The following is a 27,927-nucleotide window of genomic DNA, read 5'->3' as shown; positions in this document are numbered from 1 at the left end:
CAGAGGGCTCCAGTTAACGTATCCTTGTTGACTCAGTGTTCCAGAGACCCAAAACTGTAATTTAGATAACATGCCTAAGTTTAACCCAGGTTCCTCATTCCAGACCCGAGGGCTCTAGATAATGTGTTTCTGTCAATTCAGTGACCCCGAGACCCAAAACTATAATTAACATGCTGCTTCTGCTTCTGTAAACTGCTTTTTTGCAAACCAGGTTCCTCATTCCAAACCTTGAGATGTAATCAATACCTTTGTGATCTTTGCCTATATAAGTCTGGCTTTGCCACCATCTTATCACTATGAGATTTGGGAAAGCAAAATGGCCCCTCATAGTCCCGGATTGCAATAAATGTGACTCTTTAATTCGACTTTTTGAGGCGTCCTTCTGTGATTTGCGGGGTACATTACATCACCTATTTATGGCATGAATTCATTTTTATTTGTATAAATCATGTAGGCATTTATCTTACCTCTATATCTATACCTATACTGGAAAAATAGCCTGGGCAGATAAATACAAAATATTAAGAATGATTATCACTAAATGGACTGATTACAGTTTTCTTTTCCTGACACACTTTCTAATTTTTCTACAATAAAATTAAAAGGTTTTAAATGATACATGAGGTATATGAATGCAAAAAAAGGGGGGAAAGGTAAGGTTTTTAGAAATATATTACTGACTGTAATCAACAGAATAAACAGTGTCACAGACTAAAAAGAAAATGGAATTCAGCACAGTACTAAGCAGCAATTTTCATAATGTGCTTTCCAATCAGAAAAATGCTTTCAAAATTCTGCTGGGAAAGAGAAGAGAATGACATTTTTTTCAAAGCACATGATATTTACTCAGAGGAAAAAGAAATAGCTTTCTGCTATTTTTTGCTGTGTCAGACCATGCTGGGGTTTAACTGCAGGAAACCTATGAAAAACACCCTCTACTGATGGTACCCAGATACATCCTCTCAGAAGGAATTTATTTCACTTTTGTTCTCACTGATTAATGAACACTACTTAGAACCCATGCTGACAGAGCAGTAAGTGCTTTCACATAATGAAATAATAATCCCATTAAAGTACAGGTTTAAAGAGGAATGCAGTCATCAGGCTTCCACTAAATTGTTTTGAAAATGAAGGCTTAGGATATATTACAAAGGAACACATGCTCAAATCTAAATAAACAAGGTGAAAACAATGTAATTAATTATTAATGCACCACAAAGTAATAACCGAACTGTGTGCAGTAAAAACACTGTGTTGCATTTATTAACTCATTTTGTGCACTCCTCCCTCCCCACCCCCCCCCCACCCCCGGAAAATTAGATTACTTTTCTACACAACTTACATTGCAGTATTTGGACTTGGGTTTACGTGTGATTCTTAAACAAATATTTACAGAAGTTCACACTGGCCTGCTGCTTTCTTTTCCTGAAATGCGAATGGCCTGATCCGGTCACGAGGCATGCCTTTGTCATTACAGGTAAGTGCGAGGCGTTTTCCACCACCTCGCTTTTTCTAGGTAAGGCCACGCGGCAGCACTTCCTAGCTGTGTGACTGTGGGTAACGACCTCGCTAAGCTTTACAGCCTCATGTATAAATAGAACTTACTGTCCTATACAAAGATTCACTAGATAAATGTCTACAAGACACTCAGCACAGTGCTTGGAGGAAGACGTTCTCAAAAAAGTGATACCTACCCAGGTCAAATGCTGGCTCTACCACTCATTAGCTGTGTGAACTTGAGTTAAGTTCCACCTCTTGTATCTCCGTTTCCCCAAGCTCAAATCGGAGATCATTGGAGTACCTCTCTCGGGAGGGCTGTGCTGCAGCGTTGATACAGGTGAGGTGCTTAAACTGTGCTTGTCACATCGTGTTTACAGGAACGTGGGCTCCTGTCACTTCGTCAAGAAGGTGGAGCTGAATGGGACCCTCTGCTGCCCCCTCCCTGTGCTTCTTGATTCCGTTTTCCTCTAAGTCAGAGGACTTGGACTGTGTTCCACGGCCTTCCAGACTGTCTTTAGTTTCTCGACCTCTGACAGATAGCAGATGACATGACATGTGTGAAATAGAGGAGGGTCTCCGCAAATGCTTCTCAGAAGAAAGAATGAATCAAGTTCTACCCTTTCACCAACGGCAGCTCTGTCTGTCCTTTCCTTTGTCAGGTGGTTCCTGAGGCAACTGCCCCAGCCCCAACATGGCCAAGGGCTTTCCACAAAATATCTATATATATAAAAGCCTAAGCAACGGGTCGACTGGCCAGTAGCTATGACGCACACTGACCAAGGGAACAGACGTTCAATGTAGGAGCTGCTGAGCTGCGGTCACTTGGCAGCGGCGGTTCTCAGGTGACATACCCGGAACCAGAGAGGAGGGAGCCGGATTCTGGGGTGCGTCACCCGAGAACTGCCCTCTCACAATCCGGGACCCCTCAAGGGATGTCAGAGAGCCGGTTTCTGCCCAATCCCTGCAGTTCAGACCAAGGGATCCCACTGGTGCACGAATCCAATTAATTGTGCATGTAAAGCTAAATATTAAGAAAAGGAAAAGATTTCACTAACTAATAAACAAATCCCCGTTTCATACCATTGTATCAAGATGGCTATTTTCCATAATTTCTTCCTGAAGTAAATAACATTCAGGGCCTTGAAAGTAACAGTATAGTAAATAGAATATCGGTAGTTATGGATAATGTTTAGCTATAAAAAATGCTTAACGATGTCTTATAGTTCCCAATCTTCTCATAGCCATCATTCTATTAATCAGGAATTATGTCTGGTATACTCTGTGTTATTTCCTGATTATATTTTGTATTTGTTAAAATTAACTCAGTCTGTGAACACACACTAATGAGAAGGGCTGGGCAAATAAAGAAAGGAACTGATGTTTAGAGCAGCGGTTGCCAACCACTGTTCCGTGGACCACTGTTGGTCTGTGAGGTCCGAAAGGTTGGCGACCGCTGGTTTAGAGTAAAGGCAGCTGCATTAAAAACTGTCAATGTCACCAATTTTATTGACTTGAGTAAGAGCATGTTTTATTTTGAAGTAAAACTAAAAAATGAATGTAAAACACAGAAATTATTATGTATTAAGTCTCCCCCGTCCTTTAAAATGCAAATAACTTTTAACTTGGGTACAAGTTAGCAGCTTAATTTATCAACCTCTCAGATGTTTTTGCACCTATAAAACATAATCTGAACTCTTCCCAAGGGACCTTTACATGATTCCAAAGTAGAGTTGGGTATAGCACCCTTGGGTGTTCAAATCATAAACCACACACACAATAACAAGTCCCTCTGAACTGAATTCTTCCTCCAGCCTGGACTCCTCCCCTGAACCTCTCCACTGGATGTCTGCTGGGCGTTTCAAACATATAATGTTCAAACATATAATGTGCAAAACTGAGCTCCTGATATTGCCTGCAGGCCTGCTCCACCTGCTCTCTGCCAGCAACGCCTACCTTCAAACGATTTCCAGGGCCTGCCTTCCCACCACCTCTGCTGCTGCCACCCTGGTCCAAGCCACCACATCCTTCTCACCTGGATTACTGTACAGCTTCCCATCTGGTGTCCCGGCCTCTGCCCCTGCTTCCTCTTTAGTTTACGTCTCTAAAGAGCAGCAGGAGTGATTCTGTTACTATGTAAGTCAGATCACGTCATGCCTCTGCTCAGACTCTCCAAGGCGCTCAGGAAAATGCCAAATCTTTCCATCAGCCTTCCTGACTCCAATCCACCCACACCTATGACGGCGTCTCTCTCTACTCCCCACGCCCTGTGCTGCAGCCTCCCTGGCTTCTCCATTGTTCTTCTACACACACCAAGCAAGTCCCCACCTGACAGGTCTCTGCATCGGCACTTCCTGCCACTTGGAATTCTCTGCTCCTAGACTAATTAGCAGCTCACAACAACTGCATGGCACACTTCCTCACTTCTTCCCAGTGTCCCCTTCTGGGCAAACCACACCCCTCTCTCCCCACTGTGCTCTTCCTCCATAGCACTTCTTCCACCTAATGCACAGTATTATTTGCTCCTTTATATATGTATGTATTTGTGTGTGTGTGTGTGTGTGTGTGTGTGTGTATATATATATATACACAAATATATACACACACACACACACACATATATAAATAAATAATATATATTTTTATTGCTTTCAGAGAGGAAGGGAGAGAGAGAGAAACATCAATGATGAAAGAGCATCATTGATTGGCTGCCTCCTGCACGTCCCCTACTGGGGATCAAGCCCGCAACCTGGGCATATGCCCTTGACCGGAATCGAACCCGGAACCCTTCAGTCCACAGGCTGACACTCTATCCACTGAGCCAAACCGGCCAGGGTTTATTTGCTTCTTTACTAGGATTTTTATTGTCTGTCTCTCCTCCCTAAAATAAAAACTCCACTAAGGAGCCCTGGCAGGTGTGGCTCAGTTGGGTTGGGCAGAGTCTCATGCACAAGGGTCACAGGTTCAATTCCCAGTCAGTGCACATGCCAGGGTTGTGGGCTCGATCCCCAATGTGGGGCGTGCAGGAGGCAGTCCACTGATGTTTCTCTCCCTCTCCCTCTCTAAAATCAATAAAAACATATTTTAAAACACTCCATGAAGGAATGGATTGCTTATCTTTTTTTTCTTTTTTTTGGTTTGTTTTCTCTAGAGCCAGGAACAGTCCCTGGCATATAGTAGGCACTTGATAAGTGTTTGCTGAATGAACACATGAGTTAACGTCTCCAAAATTTAATAATATTTGATATCATGTTTAACCTGATTAATATTAATTAAATATAAAAAACAGAAGCCCCAGAATTGCCATCAAATTAGTAGGACACTTTGGGAGAATGGCCAATTGTTCATTCACTCACTGTTCCAGTCACTGGGAAAATGGCAGTGAGCACGCAGGTATGGTGCCTGCCCTCACAGCCGCGACCACAAGGTTCCTGGGTAAGGTCAGGATCAGCAAGCCCCCAGCTTACCAAGCTAGCAACCCGTGAACCACCCTCAATTCTTTCTTCTCCCTTACCTCCTGCACAATGAACCAATGTGTCGGCAAGGCCTCCTGAGTGGAAGCCAGGAATGGGTCTTAGGCAGTCAAACCTCCTAACTCCACCATCGATTCCCCAGCCTCCTCATCCGCCACCGGAGAATGATGGGTACTCCCTAATGAGCATCTGGCTACCAGTCTCTTCCCATCCAGTCTGCTTTACACACTGCGGCTATAGTTGCACCCCCCAAAAAACAAACACACATATTCCCTTTCCTAAGTGTCTTCCTACTGACCACACAGGACATACAAAGTCCTGAACACTCTTGTCCCAAACATACCTTCACAGGGTTCATTAAACACAGCTTTGTTCCCCAACACACACACACACACACACACACCCCTCCATCCCCCAGATACCAGTCCTTGCCTGGCTGGTTGGCAAACACTGATTAATCCATCACTCAATATTCAACAAAAATGTTACCTCCTCCAATTTCCTGCAGAAGAGAATGTTTCCTCTTCTGGGCTCTCATAACACACTATTCATACTTGTTATTTTTTAAAATGTATATATTTTCATTGATTTCAGAGAAGAAGGGAGAGGGAGAGAGAGTGTGAGAGAGAGAAACATCAACGATGAGAGAAACATTGATTGGCTGTCTCCTGCACTCCCCACACTGGGGACCGAGCCTGAAACCCAGGTATGTGCCCCGACTGGGAATCAAACCGTGACCTCCTGGATCACAGGGAGACGCTCAACCATTGACCCATGCCGGCCAGGCTCTGTTCATACTTGTATCATGGCTTTGAAACATTATATTATTCTCATAGCTTCCTTCCTCGCTACTACAGAAGGGCACGTAACCAGTGTTTTGAATAATTGCGTGAACAGCACTGCCACAGTTTCCTTACACAGCCTGAAACTGGCTTCCGGGAATGGCTTCTACCTTCTGATGCTGGTTCTGCTTGAGACCACAGAGAGTACAACAAACTCCTTATCGCAGGAATGCGTTTCTCACCTGAAAGCAGCCATCACATCCTTCTGGATATTTCTTCTGACAGACATCTGAACTCATTTCTCCTGAGTACATACCTAGAAGGGGTGCTGGGTCATAGGATAGGTGTGTAGTTATTTAGCTTTGAAAAAATACTGCCAAAGAGCTTTCCAAAGTGGCTGAGTTAATTTATATTCTCCCTGGCAATAGCTAATTGTTCCAATTGCTTCATATCCTCACCAACATTTGATTTTTGTCAGTCCTTTTAATTTTAGCCACTCTGATGAATATATAATGTTATCTCGTGGTTTTCAGCTTGCATTTCCCTGATGTGCAATGATATTGTGGACTTTTAAAATGTTTATTGATCATTTGGCTATCTTTTTAAGTGCCTGCCTATTTTTTTATTGGGCTATTCTTTTTTTTGGGGGGGGGGTAAGTGGGATGGGTAGAAATTCAATAAATATTGTGAACATCTTTTTCCAGGTGTGGCTCATATTTATTTTTAATAGTTATGTATTATTCTATCCGTTACATACTAGTATGTCATCATTTAATTATTTTCCTACTGCTATTATTAAATTATTTTTAATTTTTTGCTGTCATTAAACACTTGGATGACCAACTTTTAAAGTTTTATCTGTTATCTAGAAAGTTTCCTTAACCTAGATTCACAGAAGTAGAATTACTGAATCAATGTATATGACCACCTGGGATTGATATAACTGTTTCAGAAAGAATTCTATCAACTGATATTGGTACTCAACAATGCATGGGAATACACCATGTCCTCACCGATGCTGGCTTTTTAAAAATGATACCATTTATCAAATAAATATTCCTTTACTCTTTGGACTTACGATGCATACTTCATTACTTGTTAAATTTTCATACAGGCAACAGTCTCCTTTTGGACTCTCCTTTCAGTTCCATCAATTAGTCTATTTTTACAACACCATCACATCGTCCCCAGTCTCAGAGCCTCATAATTATTTCACTGCAGCAATATTCACTGGGCACCTGCATTGTGTTGGATTCCAGGGTAAAAAGTGTGAGCCAGGCACACCTGGTCCCTGTCCTTCCGGCACTTGCAGCTGGTGGGAGGATGGAGAGAAGTCCCCAGGCAGTGACAACACAGTGTGGTACCTTTGCTAGGAGATGCACAGGGGGCTAAGAGGCCTCTAACCTGGACTTGGAAATGGGGAACGGTTTCTGGAGGCTGTGATGTTGTAGGGCTGAGAAGAAAGCACGCTGAAAAGATGTGGAAGTGGAAGAGAAAAGGGAGCCCATGGCTGAGCCCAAGAGCATGTCACCCCGATGGGAGTGCAGAATGGAAGGGGAGTGTGGCAAGAGCTGAGGCTGGAGGCAGAGCACGGGTGCGCTCATGTAGGGCCTTGAAAATGAGTTTGTGCTTCTCCTGCGGGCGAGGTATAAGCCACTAAAGAGTTGAATCCTGGAGCAAATCCTCGGATATGCACTTTAGAAAGGCCACTTTGGCTGTTAGAGGACGGGAAATAATGTAATGGGGGAAGGCCCGAGTACCACCGAGGAGCCCACTTGGGTGCCAGGAGTAGGCTTACGTCTTTACTCGAAACTCCTCCTTCTCAAACTTTTCAATGCTATCACATATTTTCCCAGATTAATCATAAACTATTTAGCCAAACTTTCTCTTATAACACCAGATTCCAACCCAACTGTGACTTTATTTGAAACAGCTTAAATGTTTAAATTAACTCATGAAGAATTACAACATTGTTGATCATTTTCTCTAAGGTTATGAAATAACTGCTGCTTATATTTCTGCAAAGGTAACTGGTTGTGAGCTAAACAAAAATTGAAGGGGAAAAAGGCAGGGTAGGAGAGTCTTCATCTTGACCAAAAGTACAGGAAATGTGAAAAACCACGGGGAAGCAGAAGCAAACAGGACTAAGTCGAAGCCAAGAAGGCAGAACGAGCTGCTGGAGAGAGCCAGGTGGACAGCTGGTAAATTCAGAGTTAAACAGAGGTACGTTGAGGCCCCGATGAAGAAAGAACCTTATTTTTCCAAAAGTCAAGAAGTGAATAAGTGAAAATCTTCGACCAGAATTCAGAGCAAGCTGGAGTCTTACCAAAATGACTATAAGCCACAGTAGCAGGGCCTAAGGACCAAAGGAGGGCAAAAGCCCCTGGAAGAGACTCTGAGTGCTTTAACACTGGGGCCAGCTAAGTGAGGAGTGACCGTGTGCCTTCACTTGGCTGTAGTCTGGATTCTCTCACACCGAACAAAGTGAAGCAGTGACCTGGGAAGTCCGTGACAGACAGCAAACTGAGAGCAAAGGGCTCCCTCCCGAGAGAGAAAGCCTGGGGGGTGGCGGGGTGGAAGGGGGGAGGTTAACCCTATGAGAAGGAAACTAACCCTCTTTGTATTCTTCAGTACTGGTCAACAATGGACACGTAATTCTGCCAGTAGACACCACCGATAAATTGTTGTGCCCGTATTACTATGCCCAATTTATTCTCAGGGTGTTTTTTTAAAGGCTTTTTTTTTTTTTTTTTTACTCCACAGAGATCTGTTATTCTGAAAATGGTTTGAGTGTCATTTTCCAATATGAATACTGAGGCATGCAATTCCAGTCAACATATGAGAAAATGAAAAGATGTCACGTTCTGACAACATTATGGGATAGAAAATGCCGCGAGGACATAGTTCTCGTGCGCTTTCCTCTCCAGGGCTCCCATTCTCAGCTGTCTCCTTTAAGAAGAAAGAATATGTACACATAGACTTGGTTCCAACAACAATCTTCGTCTTCACCTTTTCACCTGGGCAAAGCATGATGCCTTCATTCAGGGGATGTTTACACACTCAGAGAATTGGGGCTATGTGCCTCCTCCCTCCTGGGACTCACGGGACAACGGGGCACACAGACAGACAGATCATTAGAGGGCAGGGCCCCGGGGACATGGGAGAGCCATCTGGGAGTTCAGGAAGGCAGCTTGGAGGAACTGACATCTATGGGAAGTTTATGTGGGCATCTCCCAGGACCTACAGGCTGGCGCCCAAGCTAAGAACTGGAGCCAGATACTGGAACAGGGCAACTCCACCCGGGGGTGGGCTGCAGGTGTGCTCTCCCAGAACACGGTAGAAGACAACCTCCTCACCTGAGCTCATGTTACAAATGTGCCCACTAGCTACAAGCGCAGTCTTATTCCTTCCCCTCAGTAGGTACTATTGATATTATCACTTCCTAAGTGGGTCATGACAAGGAAAGGAATGGGAATCAGGGCTTGTAAAGAACTCAGGAAATGGTGTTTTTGCCTCTTGGCTATAATGCATTCATATTCATTCATTCATTCTCTCTCTCTCTCTCTCGCTCTCGCTCTCTCTCATTCACTCATTCTTCTATCACTACTATTTTTTCTGCTCTTCAATCCTCATGCAGAACTTGATTCCCAACAGTTCCAAAATATGCACATTCTGAATTTCAGCCATCAAAAGAGAGCAAAATTATTTCATTTCAAATATAAAATCCTGCTGAAGAACTGTGACTGTTCCAGCTTGAGTCAGGTGTCCACTCCTAGATCAAGCAACAGTGGCCAAAGAGGATGAGGGCCTTATATTTAAATTGTGGCTCCCAAAATGACCATTCGACTAGATTGGAAGGAGGGCTGGATGCTAGTCAGATGAAACAACAGGTGTACACTATAAGACCTGAATGCTGTAGGGAAGGGTCCAGGTTAGAGGGCAAGCATGAAGATTTGGAAGAACAAAACGTGAGAGATCAGTGTTCCTGGGAGGGTAGAAGAGACGGGATCCATGGGAGGGTAGGCGGGACTGGCCTAAGAGAGGAGGGTTAGCACATCTTGTACAGTAACAGGAAGGAAGGAGGGAAGGGGCAAAGACACGGCATTTAGATGTACCGGCAGGAATGGGAGTTTAGATCTAGAGGAGTGTTTCTCTGAGAAGCAGGACGATGATGCAGGAGAGAGGGGACAGGATAGAAATAGGAGATTAGTGGGAAGAATATGAAGTAGATACTTTGCAGAATAAGAGAGAGCAGCCCAGGGAAGCACAGGAGGAATCCCCGAGTCTGAAGATCCACGTGAGGTTAACAACTATACACTTACTGATACCTATCTGTACAGTAATTTCCCCCAGCAAGTCTCAACAGCCCCAATATTGAATGTACAGAGGGAAATAGAAAAGAGCAATCTGATAGGTCCACGGCTGGGCTTTGGCCAGGTGAGGTCCCTGAGAGACAGGGGGACAATGCAGTTAAAGGTTGAGAAAGAAGATAGATGCAGTGGAGCGTGGGTTGCTAATCCTGGGTCAGAAGGGAGAAGCGAGAAGCAGTATGAGAACAAGAATACAGATGACTTTTTGGGAGGTGACTAGGAGCCATCAGTTTAGCTGGCTGCAAGGTTCCTGAGACGGTTCATCCCAACAGTGTCTCCGTGGACGGGGGTCACTCAGGACTCTATGGTTCAGATGGACACTAAATTGATGGTGTTTCTGAACTACTGTTGGTCAGAAATAGTCGCTATTCCTCAGTCTTTACATTTCTTCTCCTTCTCCCTCTCTCTCTAAGCTTCCTGCATTCTTTCTTGGGTCAGGTGATCTACTCCAATCAGAGATGTTGCTGGCACTCAACCTTCCACCCAGAGTGTTTCACGTGCCCTCCCCCAACTCTCATTTAGGACGCACTTCCTGCTCTATGTGCCCAGACTACGAGATCTCACCAACTTCAAAATCCAGGTAAGTATGCAATTTCTTCCAGGAAGCTCTGCAAAGTTCTACCTAACCTAAATCATTCTTTCTGTCAATACACAGGTGTGGTATGTTGTGGTGTGTTTTTTTTTAAATTTCGTATGGTTATATTGTCATTTGTTTTATTTCTAATTCTCTTTAAGGACAGAAATCCTTAAATTCAAGTTTTAATCCAAAATGTGTATGTGTGTGTTTGTGTGTGTGAGTAGTTGGTGCTTATGATTGAATACAGATGGACCTGGAGAGCATTATGCTCAGCGAAATACCACATGATCTCACTCATTTGTGGAATACAATAAACAACATAAACTGATGAACAAAAATGGAGTCAGAGAAAAAATATTTTAGAAAATAATAAAAGTAATCCTATTATTTGCAGATTTTTAATATTTCCCACAACTTTTGTGATATTATACTATGTTAGTACAGTTTTGGTGATATTATATTTGAGATCTTTTTTCCTTGAAATATTAATGTTTATTGCATGTAACATCATTATACTTAAAATCATTTTTCTTGAGATATTAATGATTATTGCATGTAACATTCTAAAAAATAAAATTAAAAAGTAAAGCATATAGAACAGAAAAAAAGGAAGTATTCAGCCAACCAAAGAAGCGGACAACCATCTTCTTATTCTAAAGCTCCTGCAGCACACTGAGTATCTACAGAGAACAAACTCCTGTGACCAAACAGAAAACGGAGAAGTGTGTTTATATAAAATGTATTTAAAGCTGCACAACCACCAGCTAAATTAGTAATGGAATGTTGAATGAATCAAATGGAATGCTTAGCACTGACGACCAGCCTTAGGTCTCTTAGTCACTAAATCATGTGTTCTATGTGGTATGCCAAGGAAATCCAAAGTCACCAACTTTTCTTCTTTTACCCTACCTTTGAGGAATAGAAGAGATTAAAATAAGGGAGAAAGAAGTACAGACTTAGGAATCCAGACTGAAGAAAAGGCAGTGGGTTCATCAATGTACTACAGGCAAAATGTGAGATGTACAATTCCCTAAGGATGAGTACACATAAACTCACCCAGTTATTTTTCAGACAAGGATCAACACGAAGAAAATCCATTAACAACAATAAAATGTATTCTCCCCAGATGAATATGGCAATACCCATGTTGAATACACGTCCATGCTCTGTTAAATTCGTGTCACTTGCTACCGAACAATCTAGTAATGGATGTAAAAATGTTAGCCCTGGCATGTGTGGCTCAGTTGGTTGAGTGTCTTCCTGTGCACCGAGAGAACGCCAGTTCGATTCCCAGTCAGGGCACATGCAGGAGGCAGCTGATGGATGTTTCTCTCTCTTTCTCTCTCTTTCTCTCTCCCTCTCCTTTCCTCTCTCTCTCAAAAGTCAATGAAAACATATTTTTTAAAAAGAAAAAGTTAAATGTACACACACTTTGACCTCTATTTTACTTTTAGGAATCTATACTAAGAAAAACTCACACACACACACACACACACAGTCATTAGCATAATCATATCTTTATTAACGAAAAACTGAAATCAGCTCACCGTTAAATTGATTAAATTACCTGTATGGAATACAGTAAATAATGTTCTATATTATAAAACCCTAATATGCAAATCAACCGAATGGCAGAATGACTGGTCGCTACGACGTGCACTGACCACCAGGGAGCAGTCACTCAATGCAGGAGCTGCCCCCTGGTGGTCAGTGCTCTCCCACAGGGGGAGTAACGTTCAGCCAGAAGCCGGGCTCATGGCTGAAGAGCGCAGAGGTGTAGGCAGGAGCCTTTCCTGCCTCTGTGGCAGCGCTAAGGACCCTTCGGGGGATGTCCAACTGCCGGCTTAGGCCCGCAAGAGGGCACAGGCTGAGCTGAGGGACCCCCCCCACCCCCTCCAGTGCATGTGCACTGGGCCTCTAGTATAAAATAAATGTATAAAACATATGCTGCTAAGCGAAAAAGGCAAGTTTAAGATGAGTATAGTGTGGTCTAGTTTTTATAAAAATAAAATTTCAAATAACATTAATATGTACATACACATGTATGTGTGTATATCAGAATAGAATAAATATACACCAACAATTATGTGAAGGGGATGTAAATTCTGGGAATTTCTCTTTGTACATTTTATATTTATGCAATGCTTGAATTTTTAACTTTGTATAACTTTGTTATTATGTTTGTAATTAGAAACCTATAGATATTTTAAAGTAGATATATATCTATTGACATGTAAAAATATCACTAATACATTTTTTCAAGTGAAAAATGCAGGCTAAAGCAGCAAGTTCCCATATTTGTGTAAGAAAGTTACACATATACAAGAAAAGGACTCTAGTAGGACACACCAAAACACTGAAAATCGCTATCCCGGGTGGAGAGATTTTGTGTTTTTTACTTTCCTCTTTATAACTTCCTGTGTTGATTCCTTTTTTAAAAAATAAGGACCATTTTTATAAGTAAAGTTTTCACTTGAAAAAAATCTTGTCTTCGCCCTAGCTGGTTTGGCTCAATGGACAGAGCGTCGGCCTGTGACCTGAAGGTCCCAGGTTTGATTCCAGTCAAGGGCACATGTTCGGGTTGTGGGCTTGATCCCCCGTGGGAGGCATGCAGGAGGCAGCTGACCAACGATTCTCTCTCATCATTGATGTTTCTATCTCTCTCTTCTCCCTTCCTCTAAAATAAAAATATTTTTTTAAATCTGTCTTCAATTTTCACTTTCAAACTTGTTTAAGAGCTACTATCAGGTTCAATAATAGTTCATAATAAATTGTTTCCATCTTACTGCCTCTCCCTATTTACCCTATTATTTTAATTTTGCTTTCTCTCCCCACTTACACAATAGACTCTAGGTCAGTGGTTCTCAACCTTCCTAATGCCACAAACCTTTAATACAGTTCATGTTGTGGTGACCCCCAATTTCATTGTTACAAATTGAACATAATTAAAGCACAGTGATTAATCACAAAAACAGTATGTAATTATATATGTGTTTTCCCATGGTCTTAGGCGACCCCTGTGAAAGGGTCTTTTAACCCCCAAAGGGGTCGCGACCCACAGGTTGAGAATCACTGCTCTAGGTTTATTCCCACTAAAAGAAATAATCAGCCATAGAACAGGAGAAATAACAGGACTGAGGTAATCAACCAAAAGTGGCTGCTTCTAGCTTTGCTATGAAAAGAGACAGGGGTAGCAAAATATTGATAATGTCATTTTATATTTTCAATGTATGATTTGCAAAGAGCTTTTATATCTACACTGTTATCTGGTTCTCAAGTCTCTGTGACAGGCAGGGGAAGTATAATCCTCATGTTCAGGTGAGTAGCCTGAGTTCGGAGCGGTGGAGGGATGTGCCCGGAGTCACAGACGGGTGAGTGTTAGTGCTGGCTTGCACAATCCAATGTGGTAGACACGGACCACATCTGGCGATGTCAACTTAAGTTAATGAAAATGATGTAAAATGTAAAGTTCAGCTCCTCAGTTGCACTCGTCACATTTCAAGGGCTGGACAGCCACCTGTGGTTAGTGGCTCTCTATTAGACTGTGGCAGATACAGAATATTTCCATCACCACAGAAATGATGGGATTTCCGCTCCAACAACATTTTCCACTCATGTGGTGGCTTTCTACACCCATGCTTTGCCCTTTGAAAGAAAGGAAAATATTATTTGATGAGCTTACTGTACAAGACGTGAACCTCTGAAAAATTTTAGGACAAAAAAAACTGTGCTGAATTCGGACAACTGAAAGGTTGTTGGTGCAGAGAGGACTGAGCGGCCGGAGAGGGACATACGGAGAGAGTGAAGGGTTGCAGAATGAACTCTGGAGGTTGCCTACCTGGCACCTATTCACTCTCATCTTCTTCTGCAATAGAACTAAGACTTTAGGTCTGCCCCTGCACCACACAGCCTTTGTGCCTCACAATTCAGGAATTGGCCTGCAATGGAACTTGGGCTTAACAAATCAAACAAGATGAGGAATTAGCTGATAGGGTGACACCATGTGGCTTTGGTCTTCACTCTGGAAAGCTGAAGAGCAGAAGACCTAGTTCAACATCATCTCAGGCATCACCCAAAAAGTGCACATACATAATGTGATCACACACATTACTCATCTGCACAGCAGATCAGCAAATACGGTGTCACTCAGATTCACTAATACAGGTCACCGATAGGTAAGTATCTAGATATATCTTGGTGTGAAAAGTCTAACTTGCGGCTTTATGAAATAAAAATACATTCTTACAAAAGTAAATTAAAATAGTGATAGTAATGAAAACTTGTATGTACAAAAACTATCAAAAACTTTCAACTCATTAAATAAAAAGGTTAAGACTGACAAGATAAATATTAAGAAAGCACACTCCTAGGTAAACTTTGGGAAGAACAAAAGAAGAAAAGGAAAAGAAAAAACCTTGGGAAGAACATCAGAACCTTTTGTAATCAGACATTTATAAAAATGTCAATAATCAAGACAGAATACAGAGATTCGATGATAGTATAAGTCTCATCTTTGTAGAACCAAAAGATTAAACAAAATAACCCTTTCAAAACGGTACTGGATTTCTTAGTTATTTGATTCCATTTAGGCCCTACTTCTATTAAGAGAAACCTCAAATTGGAAATTCTTCCTATCTTGTGGGATGAATGGAAGCAGAATTTCCATACTGCTACCCTTTCATAGAAGGAAACATCAGTATAGAAAACTGCTGTGCAATTTTCTTTCTTTTTTTTTAAAAAATAATATATTTTTATTGATTTCAGAGAGGAAGGGAGGAGGGAGAAATAGAAGCATCAATGATGAGAGAGAATCATTGATCAGCTGCCCCCTGCATGCCCCTCACTGGGGATCGAGCCCACAACGCAGGCATGTGCCCTAATTGAGAATCGAACTGTGACTTCCTGGTGCCTAGGTCGACACTCAACCACTGAGCCACGCTGGCCAGGCTGCGATGCAATTTTCAACGGAACAAACATGAGGAAGGTTAGGAGTGCTTTTGAAATCACAAGCATATGCTGTTTGTCCACGTACTCCAGAGAATAATTATAGCCTAGTGAAGAGAAAGTGAGTGAACCGCTGGCCTTGAGCAAAAGGACGGTGGCCACTTGTCCTCTTTCCTCAGCTAAAGATAAGCTGCAGGACATACTTTGGAACTGTCTCAGCAGAACCTACACTCAACATTCCCATGGGATGAAAGAGCAGCTATCGCAGGCTAGGAAAGACAGGCTTGAACAAAAGAAAGCTTGGTAGTGTAGTCTGCACACAACAGTGCCTATACAGCAAGACTGAGTAAGGACCAATGGTCGCCTGGTCAGAAAGAAACTGGAAAAGGTAGCAACTGATAAGCCATGAAGTTCAAGTATGTCCTACGTGGTACCTGCTATAAAAAAAAATCCAACTTTCTGTTTCAGAGAAGATGCTAAAGTTGATATGCATGCAATAAAAGCATGCAATGAAAAGTGTGTCTCCCTCCATTTCACTTAAAACAGGTCATTCGTTTAAGATTAAATGAGATCAAAGAGATATGATATGGATCCTGGACCAGGAAGTACACTGCTATAAAAGACATTATTGGAGGCAATTGGCAAAACCTAAGTATGGACTTTGGTACAAGACTACTATCTAATCAAAGTAAAATTTCCTGCTTCTGAGATCTGTCCTGTGGTTATGTAAGAGGTTCTCCTTGTCCTTAGGAAGTGAACACTGACGCATGAGGGGTAAAGGGGCTTGATGTCTGCAGTTACTCTCTAATACAGAGGAGGAGATGATAGAGCAAATGCCAAACTATGGGTGAATCTGAGCGAAAAGTGTATGGGAATTCCTGTACCTTTTCAGACATTTTAAAGTACGTCAAAGTAAAAAGTTACACAGAAAGTTAATTCATTTCTCTTTTTTTAAAAAAATATATTTTTTTATTGATTTCAGAGAGGAAGGAAGAGGGAAAGCGTGATAGAAACATCAATGATGACAGAGAATCATTGATCAGCTGCCTCCTGCACACCCCCTACTGAGGATCAAGCCCTCAACCCAGGCATGTGCCCTGACCGGGAATCGAACTGTGAACTCCTGGTTCATAGGTCGACACTCAACCACTGAGCCGCACCAGTGGGGCTTATCTCTCTCTCTACATTCCTATAAGAAAACAAGTGGTTCCGTGGCAGTCGCGTCTCAGAGGGATCAAGGAAACGGAATGTTCCGGATGTTGCAGAGGTCTGCTTTGCTTGACGAGTCACTGTCCTCTGTCGTTAGCTCCCTGACAGTCATGCTGGGCCTAAAATGGGTTCGCTCCCGACAGAACACTCTTGTTTAGGGTGGTGTCAGTCAGTGACTGCCTGCAGTTTGAACTATGGGTGCAGGTGCTATCTAACCACAGTCTCCCATGCCCTCACTGTAAAGATGTGTCATTGGGCTCATTCAACACCAAAGTCCCCAAAGGCCTATCTGTTCCTTAAAACATATGCTTTAAGGGAATAGCCCTGTAATAAAGAGGCTCTTAGATGACCATTTCAAAGACAATACCAAGTTCCCTAACATTTCCATGCACCGAAGTTATGTAAATATATATTATGACATAGGAGAGGGAACGCACTGTTAGAAGTAAACATTAGGTAGTAAGACGTATACACCTGGAACAAGCAGTCCCTTAACAATCAAGTGTGCTCATCGTACAGCTGTGAAAACACACTGAAGACCGGACTGTGGCGTTGCGTGCACTTTCTACAGCTTAAAACAAAACACAGAAGGAAACACACTTTACCATCATGATGTGTCATCCTCAAATTACATGTCTAACCCTTGAGCTTATTTTAGAAATGCTCCTCACTAATTTGCCTGTGCTTTTGAATAGCAAGTAATATGTTTTCAATCATGAAAGGTTACCGGGAAATTCTTGCGGTAAGAACTGGCCTTCCCCTGGCACAAAAATCGGCGGTCTCACTCCAGGCCTTTGGGAAGTAATTTTTTTTTTTTTTCATCATTGTCAAGCAGCTTTCAAACCAATTTAATAGCTACTGTTCCCGAGAATGGTTGTTTACAAAGCCATTTGAAAACTGATGTCACTCAAAACCATGTAAAAGGAAAAACAGAATAGTAAATTGGGTAAAGAAATTATTTCTTTATAATCATTTAGGAAAGAATCAAACTGTATGAACTTTTCTCATAAAAATAATAATTATCCACGGATGTAAAAACGGACAATGGTCCACCCCTATACATCACACAGTTACTACTCTGGTACCATTTGTACAGCACTATTACCAAAGACCTTGACCATTTTCTTTGGGACAAACTTGTCTTCGTGTTAATTTTTTAAATATATTTTTATTGATTTCAGAGAGAAAGAAAGAGGGAGAGAGAGACAGAAACATCAATGAGGAGAGAGAAACATTGATCAGCTGTCGCCTGCATGCCCCACAATGGGGATCGAGCCCACAACCCGGGCATGTGCCCTGACTGGGAATTGAACCATGACCTCCTGGTTCATAGGTCGACACTCAACCACTGCACCACGCCGGCCAGGCCACACATTTTGGTTTATTACTTTTTAAACTATTCACATCTTTTAACCAAGTGATTCTACCTCTAGGAGTCTGTGTGCTAAGAAAACATTGTAATCATAAATAAAAGAATAATCCTTGTACAGAAATGTTAAATGCAATGTTATTTATAATTTTAATAAGATGACACTAGGTTTGAACTAATGTTAAATGGGAAAAACAGGACGCAAAATTGTCTATACAGTGGTATTGAAACTGAGTAGAAAGCATATGCAAAGGGAAAAAGTCTGAAAGGAGATACCCCAAAATATTAACAGTGATTTTCTTAGGAAATGAGAACTGAATTATGGGTGAATCTTACTGTCTTTATATGTTTCTGTATTTTCCAAGTTTTCCACAAGGATCATTTACACATGGGGGGGGGGGGGACTCATATATGAGAAACAAATTCAATGTGAGTCCAAAACTCCTTTTGAAAGCTTCCCTTTACACCCCCTGCCCCCACACCCAACACTCTTATGAGTTCCTGCAGCCTGCCATCCATCTCTCTATCACAGCATGGATCACAATGCTGTAATTATGTCCATGTCTGTCCTTACTTCCCAGTTTAGTTTAAATGCGGGCACGGACTGCATTCTATTCTTCTCTGTATCTCCTAAACATAGCATATCGTTGGTGAATAATTAAATGTACTAAATGCTTAAAGGAATGAATGGTTTAGTTCACAAACAAAACAAGTACAGGATGGATTAACAAGTTATGGATTTTTCCCCCACACAACTGAACCAATGCTCTAACAACTTATACATGCAACATGGTAAGTTTACCCAATGAAGTACTGAAACAATAAGTTCCACATTATGAAGTGTGGTATCTGCCTTAAGTTTACATAGTTATTTTGCAGTGACGCTTAAAGTATGCAAGTTTTTAATTTAGTTCATAAGAATTCCCCCTCCCCCCAGCTTTTTTTTTCTTCTCTTTGTGAGGCACACTTTCGAAAGTCACCTTTCATGGCCACTGATTTCAAACATAGGCAAAAACCACCTTCATTCCCTAAAAAGAGAAAAAAAGTCAAATACTCTTTTTGCCAGCAATGTCAACTACTGGAACCAGTTCAAACTAAAGAAAAATAAAATCTCATTTTCACCTAATGCAGAGTTTCTTTTCCATTCACCCCAAACACAAGGGAATTTTAGTATCTTAGTCAGAATTATCATGAGAATCTAACTCATAAGGGGTTAGGAAGAGATAAAAATGAATCCCGACAGAGCACAGACTATTGAAAATTTCTAAAACTTTGAAAAACAGGTCTCTGCCTTGCTTAACTATTTAAAATTCCTCACAAGTGAGTCACCTTTCTCCAAAAAAAAAAAAAAAAAAAAAAAGCTAAGTTCCACCTGAGATAAACCTGAAGGTGAAGAACTTGCACATGTAAGGAAATCAACTTCAGTATCTTCTGGCCTAAAGGAGGAAATCCTTGATGTAGCCAACAGCAAACAACCCATTATCCACAAATAACTCTTGCTTCACTTTGGGACACAGTATCTACTTTATGCAGTGGTGAAAGATGGCGTTTTATTTGACAAACTAATAGCAGAATTTGTTTGCACTTCTTGAACACAAACCAACTGACCTAGTTATGCACAACCTGGGGTTAAAAACGTCTTATAAATGTGCAAATCTTGAGGGCATCTGAGACGCAACATGAAATCAGAAAGTGATCTGGAGAGAAGTTGAACAGGCACAAGAAAGTCTATAATCATAGCTACTGAACACAGGAACCGGAGGCAGGGAGGTGGGGTACTTGGCTGGGTCTGAGTGCACTGCCCGAATCCACACATGATATGCCAGTGTGTATGTACTTGGGTGCAAACGTTGCTCCCCACGCGTACGTATATCCCATATTTGGCAGTTGCTCTTCCAGTCTCTGCAGATCTGCTGAAGGAATGACGTACCTTCCGCAGGTATTGGCTGCCCTGAGGTTCATGATGGCATTCCTAAGGTCAAAGGACTTCCACCAACTCTTAATCGCTTGCTGATTTTTCCACTGCTTCCTCAACCATTTCTTTGAAGGCTCCCCGTTGTCTTTTTTATTTGAAAACCCATCTTGACACTCCTGTGTGAAGCAGACCAACCACTCCCAACAGCCCAGAAGCCCTCCTCCAGCCCCCTCCTCCTCGCTGCTCCGTCTCTCCTCTCCAAAATTAACCATTCTCCTGGCTTCTAACATCACAGATTAGTGCTGCTTGTTTTTTAATTTATAAAGACGGAAGCATAGAGTAGGTATTGTTTCTGCGTCTCCCTTCTTTGGCTCAGTGTTATGATTGTGAGATGAATTCATGCTGACACATGTAGCTGGAGTTCATGGGTTTTTGTTATCTAGTTATTCTATTGTATGAACACCGCAATTTATTTTTCCATCCTGCTACTGATGGAAACTTGTGTTCTTCCCAAGTTTCGGCTCTGACTCCAGACTGCATTTTAATATCTAACGCTCTTGCTTTCTTTCTACACTGCAGGTCTAGCAGTATTCTTTTTTTTCATGCTTCATACCAGTCATTCAAACACACTTTTTGGTCAACTATTATAGATCAAAACTTCTTCAGAACTCAAATTAAATAACTGAAAAGAAGGCCATGACAGAGAAAACACCACAAACATTCAGCTCCGCAGAGGGGAGCAGAGAGTTCTTCGAATGAGGCTCAGGCACTGACACGCCGTGGCCCATGCTCCGGGGGTCTGTGCGGCCGCTTGCATTGCCTGAGAGTGTATTCGTTCTCATCCCCTCGTGCTCCTTAGGGACACCTCTTCATCCGCATCTCCCTTGGCCTCTCTGTAGTGCTCAACTCTGCCAACCACACGCCTCCTCCCTTGACTTTTGTGATACCACACTCTCCCGTGGTCTTCCAACTTCTCTGGATGTTCCTCTTCATGATCCCATCAGTGTGCTTCTTCTGACTGTCCCTTCAATACAGATGTCCCTCAGGATTCAGTCCTTGGCCCTTTCCTCAGATTTCTTGCACTTTTCTAGTAACCTACCTCTCACAGGCACATCCCCTGGGCACCTCCATCTCAACAGGAGGGAAGGTGTTGAGAGACATTCTCCTTTTCCCGATATTCTATGCATACAGTTAATGCCCCCGGTCTCTATCACTGCCCTCTAACTCCTTCCAGGCCTAAGAAGCAGCCAGGGCAGTAGAAATGGGCTTGGAAGTCACACCAGTCTGGTTTCAAATTCAAACTGCCTCTTAATTACCTATGTATGAGACTTTGACAAAGTCATTTTCCCTCTGAACACGTTTCCCTTTCAATCGTGTAAGATTGAATAGATTCAGCCTGGCCAGCATGGCTCAGTGGTTGAACATCGACCTATGAACCTGGAGATCACAGTTCAATTCTTGGTCAGGGCACATGCCCAGGCTGCAGGCTCAATCCCTAGTGGGTGTGCAGGAGGCAGCCAATCAATGATTCTCAATCATTGATGTTTCTCTCTCTCCCTCTCCCTTCCTCTCTGAAATCAATTTAAAAATATATAAAAAGACTGAACAGATTCAGAGAGATGAATGAATGAACTTGATTATTTAAAACCCATCTAACACAGTGCCTAATGGCTGGTAGCTGTCGCAGTCAACAGTGTTCTCTCCATTTTCTCTTTTATGGGAACTAGTGCCATCTCCCTAACCATACAACCGTGAAAGCAGAACTCTCCTATGTGAAACCTCCAAACCTGTCAGACTGGTCTTCTGACTGTCCCTGGACACATCCTACCCATTTGCAGAGGCTCATGTGCATGGAATGCTCTCCCCTGCCATTCTTACTTCACACATACCTACGTCTTACTCACCTCCAACACCCAACCCAATACTCTACACCTCTATAAAGGCCCTCCTCAATCACTGAAGCTCACAGAAATGTCCTCCTGGTCTGAACCGTAGAGCACTGGTACCAATGACCTGACACTTATTATATACTACTTTATGGGGCGGGGGGAGTCAGATACTTTGTCAATGCCCCTTTCACCCAATTACATCATTAACTTCTTATAGAGCGTGATATACAGATCTTAGTATACACATTCTCTAGAGACAGTGTTAACTAACACCCATTGACTGCTATGAGAGGTCAATCTCCGCTGATTTGTACAAACTGAAGGCATACACATCATTTAATAAATTCAAAGATTACTGTAAAATATGTAACCCGATATGCAGAATCTTAGAATTTGGGACTTAGAATGTCACGAAGACCAGTCTTCCAGGCGCACAGCACCCCTTTACAACACGAAACGTTTCTTCTAGGGGCTTCCTGAGAAAGAACCCTAGCTCAGTGAAGGAACTCTCAACTTCTGTTGCAATAACTCCCTACGACCAGAGACTCACTGTATCCTTGGGGGACCCATCTGATGTCTAGGTAGCAGCTGCTTTGTTTTCGAAACAATCTCAAACTTACAACACAAGTTGCAAGTACCTTCTTTCTCCCTGAACCACCTGAGACTCCTAACTCGCTGACCTGAAGCCCTACCACCCATTTGTGTGTTTTTCCTACAAATGAAGACATTCTCCAGCACAACCACAACACAATCATCAAATCAGCCGATCTGTTTACTAACAATGGACTTACAAACCCCAAACTCCACCCAATGTCTCAATTAAGTCCCTTACAGTGAAATAATCCACGCCAGAGTCATGTTTCTCTACCCTCCTTCATTCCAGATTCTTCCCTCGATTTTCATGAACTCGGCATTTCTGAAAACCAGACTGTCCTTCGATGTGAATTTGGCAGATGTTTCCTCTGATTGGTTCCGGGTTACGCATCTGTAGCGGGAATGTCACAGAAGTGACGCTGTGTTCTCGCTGCGTCTATTCACCTGGTGTGTGTTCTGGTTTCTCCCACTACTGACGCTGCTCCTTTTGATCCCTTAGTGAGGTAGTGTCTGCCTGTCTTCTCCACTGCAACAATATGTCTTTCTTTCCCCAATGATATTAATGGATGAGCATTTTGTGGGCAGGTACTAAGTAAATATCTCAGTCCTCACCAAATTTCAACTTATTCGTTTATTAGTTTGTGTAAATAGGACCCACGGTTACCTATTTCAATTTGATGCTCAGACTGACCCAGAGGTAGCTAAGTGGGAGCTCCTTCAAGCTGGTGTCTGTGCCTTCCATGCCCCTTCCTCCATTCCTTGAGGACTTCCTGTCTTCCTGGCACAGTTCGATGCCCCTGGATTTTCTTGTCCTTTGTCTTAAAGCAGGGAAGGACGTCACTCACCTCTCTATTTACAAACATGGAATTATACAACCTATTTCATGAAATAGATCCTACATCCCGGCATACATACAGAGCCTTTTTTGTACAGTTTGACTTACACTATCCCGGGATGATTCCAGACCTCGGCCTATGTACCTCTTCATCTGGCTGTTTGTCTGGACTCTTTATAATACTCTCTATAACCAACTAGTAAACATAAGCAAAGTCTCTATCTGTGAGCCGCTCTAGCAAATGAACCAAACCTGAGGAAGGTGTCATGGGCACCTCCAATATATAGCTGGCTGGTCAGAAGCGCAGATGACAGCCCAGACTTGTGACTGGTGCCTGAATCAGGGGGCGGTACTGTGGGACTGAGCTCCTGACCTGTGGGCTCTGACACTATTTCCTCGTGGATAATACCAGACTTGTGCATATTCCTGTGTAGGAAACAGTTGGTGTCCACTGAGAACTTTTTTTTAAAAAAGGATATATATAGATAGATTACATATCTATCTATATATGTACATATAGATAGAGATAGAGATAGAGAGATAGAGATATCACTCTAAAACAGTATTCTGCCCCTAAAATTCACCCCTCCCTAAAAGAATCAGGTTTTGTTCAGGTCATCTACTCATAGTCATGTTGCTTCCACATATTCATGTGCTTCAGGAAAAGGGAACTCCATCCTCAGCTCTTGACTCTTCTAAATCAATCACGATAACCAGGGTTTAGTCATTTGCATGTGACCAAACGCTGACCAATGAAATGTGAGGAAGCCTTCCAGGGGCTTCCTAAGAAAGCAGCACCAGATAAGCAGGTGGCTCCCTCTCCTCCCTGGGGAGGTAGGTGACTGTGTTTGGGAGGGATACACAGGCTGTGACTACCCTCCACTAGCCTGAGGGAACCAGCACAAAGGCAGGGCCAAGATACCAATCACAGGAGGAGCCTTCAGGACTGGCCAGAGCCGCCCTTACCTGGAGATAATACCTTTTCTTTTTATTTGGTCAATTGTTCATTCTTTTAGGTGCAGCCAACAGCATTCTAACCAATAAGGTGGAATGGGAACTGTTCACCCCTCCAGGAGAGGTGGGATGAGTCTGAGTAGAACTTCCAAACCCATAGTTCTTGATAAAGACCAGGTGGATGCATAATACAGTCTACTAACACCCTCCTCTTTGGCCCCCCTGCACTGTGAGTTTGAGCTTACATTGTTGCCCTTCAGTTGCCCTTAGAAAACTAGAGATTTGTTTGTTTATTGTTAACATTGTTAGCTTTTCCACTGTTTCAACCTGTTCAGGTCTTTTTAAGTCTGTTTTGAGTGGGGGGATAATAGAGGAAGTAATAGACTTGCTACTTGATTTCAAAGCAATTTTACAGCTAACAAGAGAGGGAAAAAGTAAAAGAAAAAATACAGAGCTAAGAGATGGGAGATTTTTTTTTTTTTTTTATCCAGTAGTAACTGTGCCACTAAACCAATGAAGAATCCTGGACAAACCACGTACTCACTGTGTCCCTAACTTCATGCATCTGTACATCGGCGAGATAACTTAACTCCAAGGTTCCTTTCTGGCATTAAACTTTTATGACTCAGAGATGTCCTTAGAGAATGTATGACTCAGAATTCTTCTTTTATTGCTTGAAGCATAAAATCAGAAAAATAAGTGCCCCCGAAAATCAGTGGAAGTCCTTTAGTCATTAGAGAGATTGGCTTAGTTCAAATCAACGCAACCCTGCTCTTGGGCTGCCTACTCCCAGAAATAACTCGACAGAACTATTCGTACATATTATCATTAAAGGAAACGCACAGAAAGTTACTGCCAAGTCCACACTCCACCCACCAACTTGACAAAAACAAACACTGCAAAGAGCTACCATACCTGAGGAATCCGGGCAGCTCAATGAAAGGAAACCCAGAGACTGAAAAGTATTCTCTCACTCCGAAGCGACTGCAAGATGTGTGGTGTGTAAAGGCCTTCAATCACTTCCCAGGGTATGTAAAGCCTGAATCGTCCATTTCCCAAGGCCCTTTTGTAAAGCTGTCCCTGGCCAGCCCTCCATCATCATCTGTCCCCACTCTGCCTGGAGACTCCAACCTTACGGGATGCCCTTCAGTTTCTGAAACACACCAAGCATCCGTCTGTCTGTCTATCAACATCTCCCTCCTTCCTCCCTCTCTCATGATTCTGCCTGGCCTGTACCACCCTTTCCTATCGGATTCCCCGATCCTCCACCCACCTGCCTCCTCCCATCCCCCACAGACTCCTTATCCTTCTCATCTCAAAGCCAACTTCCTCATAAAATGCCTTCTCGGTGGCAGGCACACACACAGCACACACACCGCAGCCATTTCCCCAATGAGGAACCCTGCGCTTTCCCTTCATACACTTATTCCTACTTGTAATTATTCTTTCCTTGTTTACCAGAGTTTCGTGTGTCGCCCCAGCTGCTTCCACAGCTCAATGGGAGCAGAAACCTCGTCGGTCTGGGTTGTCCCTGCACACCCAGACAAGAATACAGACGTGGTTGCCATCAAAATTTCCAAGGCAACTCGATGACATGGAGAAATGCTTCTTAAGCCACTATGCTATATGAGGAGACTGTTCATAAAATTATCTCGTATAAGCAAGAAGATTCCAAATTTTAAAATATGTCCAGTTATAAATGTGTAAAAGATTATAAGGACATGTATTAAAGTATTAACAAGGATGAGGATACCTTTTCGCGTGGAGAAATCTGGTGACAGAAATAACCTAAAGTATGCTGCACATTACAATATACAGGTGGATGGATCATAGAACTGTACCCCTGAAACCTATATGATTTTATTAACCAATGTCACCCCAGTAAGTTCAACAAAAATTTAATTTAAAAAATAATGGAAAAAAGGAAATAATACCAAGTATGCTAAAAGTGCCCAACTATAACCAAAGGTGGAAAGAACAGAAAACACGTTGTGAGGATGAAGAACAAATAAGTAAACTGACTTAATAATCATAACAGAACTAAGAGCACTGACTATCTGGGTAAGTTATGATTCATTTGTTCACATACCGGTCAGCTCACATGACAGTCACACCCCACTGAGCTTGAACAGAACACACCTGTGGGGTGGAAAACCATTAGCCGAGGATACTGGTGGTGCCTAACCCGGCTGCAGATGAGAATCCCCGGGGCTCGCAGGAGGCTTCCTCCCTCAGACTCTCCAGAGGTCGGGCCCAGGGAACCTGTATGTTTTTAAAGCTGGGCAATGCTGATACAGCACCAAAGGTGAGAGCCCTCCCCCTTAGGATAAATCAAGACGGTAAGAGAAGAGGTTCCTTTTCAGTAAAGGTTTCAGATAAAACAGGAGCCTCAGAGGCAGGGATGCAAACAGTAATCGCTTCTGCCAATAGCAGCTGCCCACCGCACAGCACCAAGCCATCACAGAGTGTGCACGGGGCGGAAAAATCCACTCAGCATGCTTTGGTTTGTTCCAACCACACAAATAATTCAAATACCAAGGGGAGCGATACGCGCTAGAGGAGCACCTTTCCTACTCGGCCTACATGCCTTGCCAGCCGAACCTATCAAAGCAATCGAAAAATACCTCTGAGCAGAGAAGAGAAAAGACAGACATCTCAGAGCTCCCAGTCCTACGCCTGAGACGCCCCAGACAACCCCTGATTCCTCACGCTCCCCCCAGGAGCTCATCCCAGAGCCAGCCAGATTTGTACACTAAGAGGGGAGAGAGCGTTCACAGGGAGGTGCCCTGAAAGAGACAATAGAAAGTCACCCAGATGCTTTAAAACTTTAAACTGTTAAACTGTTCAGATCAATTCGGTGTGGAACAAAGCCTTTCCCATAACCCATAAATCCCAAGCGCATGAAAACAATTGTTCAGAACTTCGGTCATGATGATCTAAGTCATTTAAGAAGAAAATTAAATTATATTCTTCACATTCTACTTAAGGAGTAGACCGGAGGGAGCATTACATTTGAGTATACCCTCGATGTGTTACGAACAATAGACAACGCACCTATCATCTCATTTAATGAAATCACCTTGTAATGTAGGGACCAGTTCCATTTTACGATGGGGCGATAGCGGCTCAGAGAACTGAAGTAAATTGTTTTAAGTCGCACAACGGGTAGTACCGCCATGGTGTGGTCTGGGTAACGGAACGATTGCCTTTGCTCATTATGTCAGACTGCACTGCCAGTGTTCACATTATTTTGGTTGGAAATATTTCCCTGTATGTGTTTACAAGGGTCAAAGCCAGCTGGAAAACAATCACCTAGAAGAGTGGTTTATCAAACTGGTTTTTGTTGTGTGTTTTTTTCAACATGATAGCATTTTTTCTGAACAAAAAATTTCTTGGCACCCCAATACATAGAAGCACAGTTGCTTGATTAAAAGCCATAGTCAGCAGGGGGCCGGAAGCCCTGTTCCACCCCACCTAGAATCCTCAGGTACCTCATGGCCCAGGACACCACAGAATAAA

The 27,927-nt window shown here is 42.6% G+C and overlaps 1 protein-coding gene and 1 long non-coding RNA gene across 2 annotated transcripts in view; both read right to left on the bottom strand.

Moving 5' to 3' along the window:
- MYO1D (myosin ID) overlaps positions 1 to 27,927 on the bottom strand; it is a 271,271-nt gene that overhangs the window by 229,738 nt on the left and 13,606 nt on the right. The gene's annotated exons all lie outside the window — the stretch shown is intronic.
- LOC132218376 (uncharacterized) lies at positions 15,440 to 20,300 on the bottom strand. The gene is made up of 2 exons (XR_009449171.1): positions 20,152 to 20,300; positions 15,440 to 18,296 (listed from the first exon to the last, which is right to left on the bottom strand). It is a non-coding gene; the product is annotated as an uncharacterized LOC132218376 (long non-coding RNA).

The sequence above is a fragment of the Myotis daubentonii genome, chromosome 16 (assembly GCF_963259705.1).
Source record: "Myotis daubentonii chromosome 16, mMyoDau2.1, whole genome shotgun sequence".
In the NCBI taxonomy this organism is placed as follows: Eukaryota; Metazoa; Chordata; class Mammalia; order Chiroptera; family Vespertilionidae; genus Myotis; species Myotis daubentonii.
This window is presented reverse-complemented; position numbering and strand designations above follow the sequence as displayed.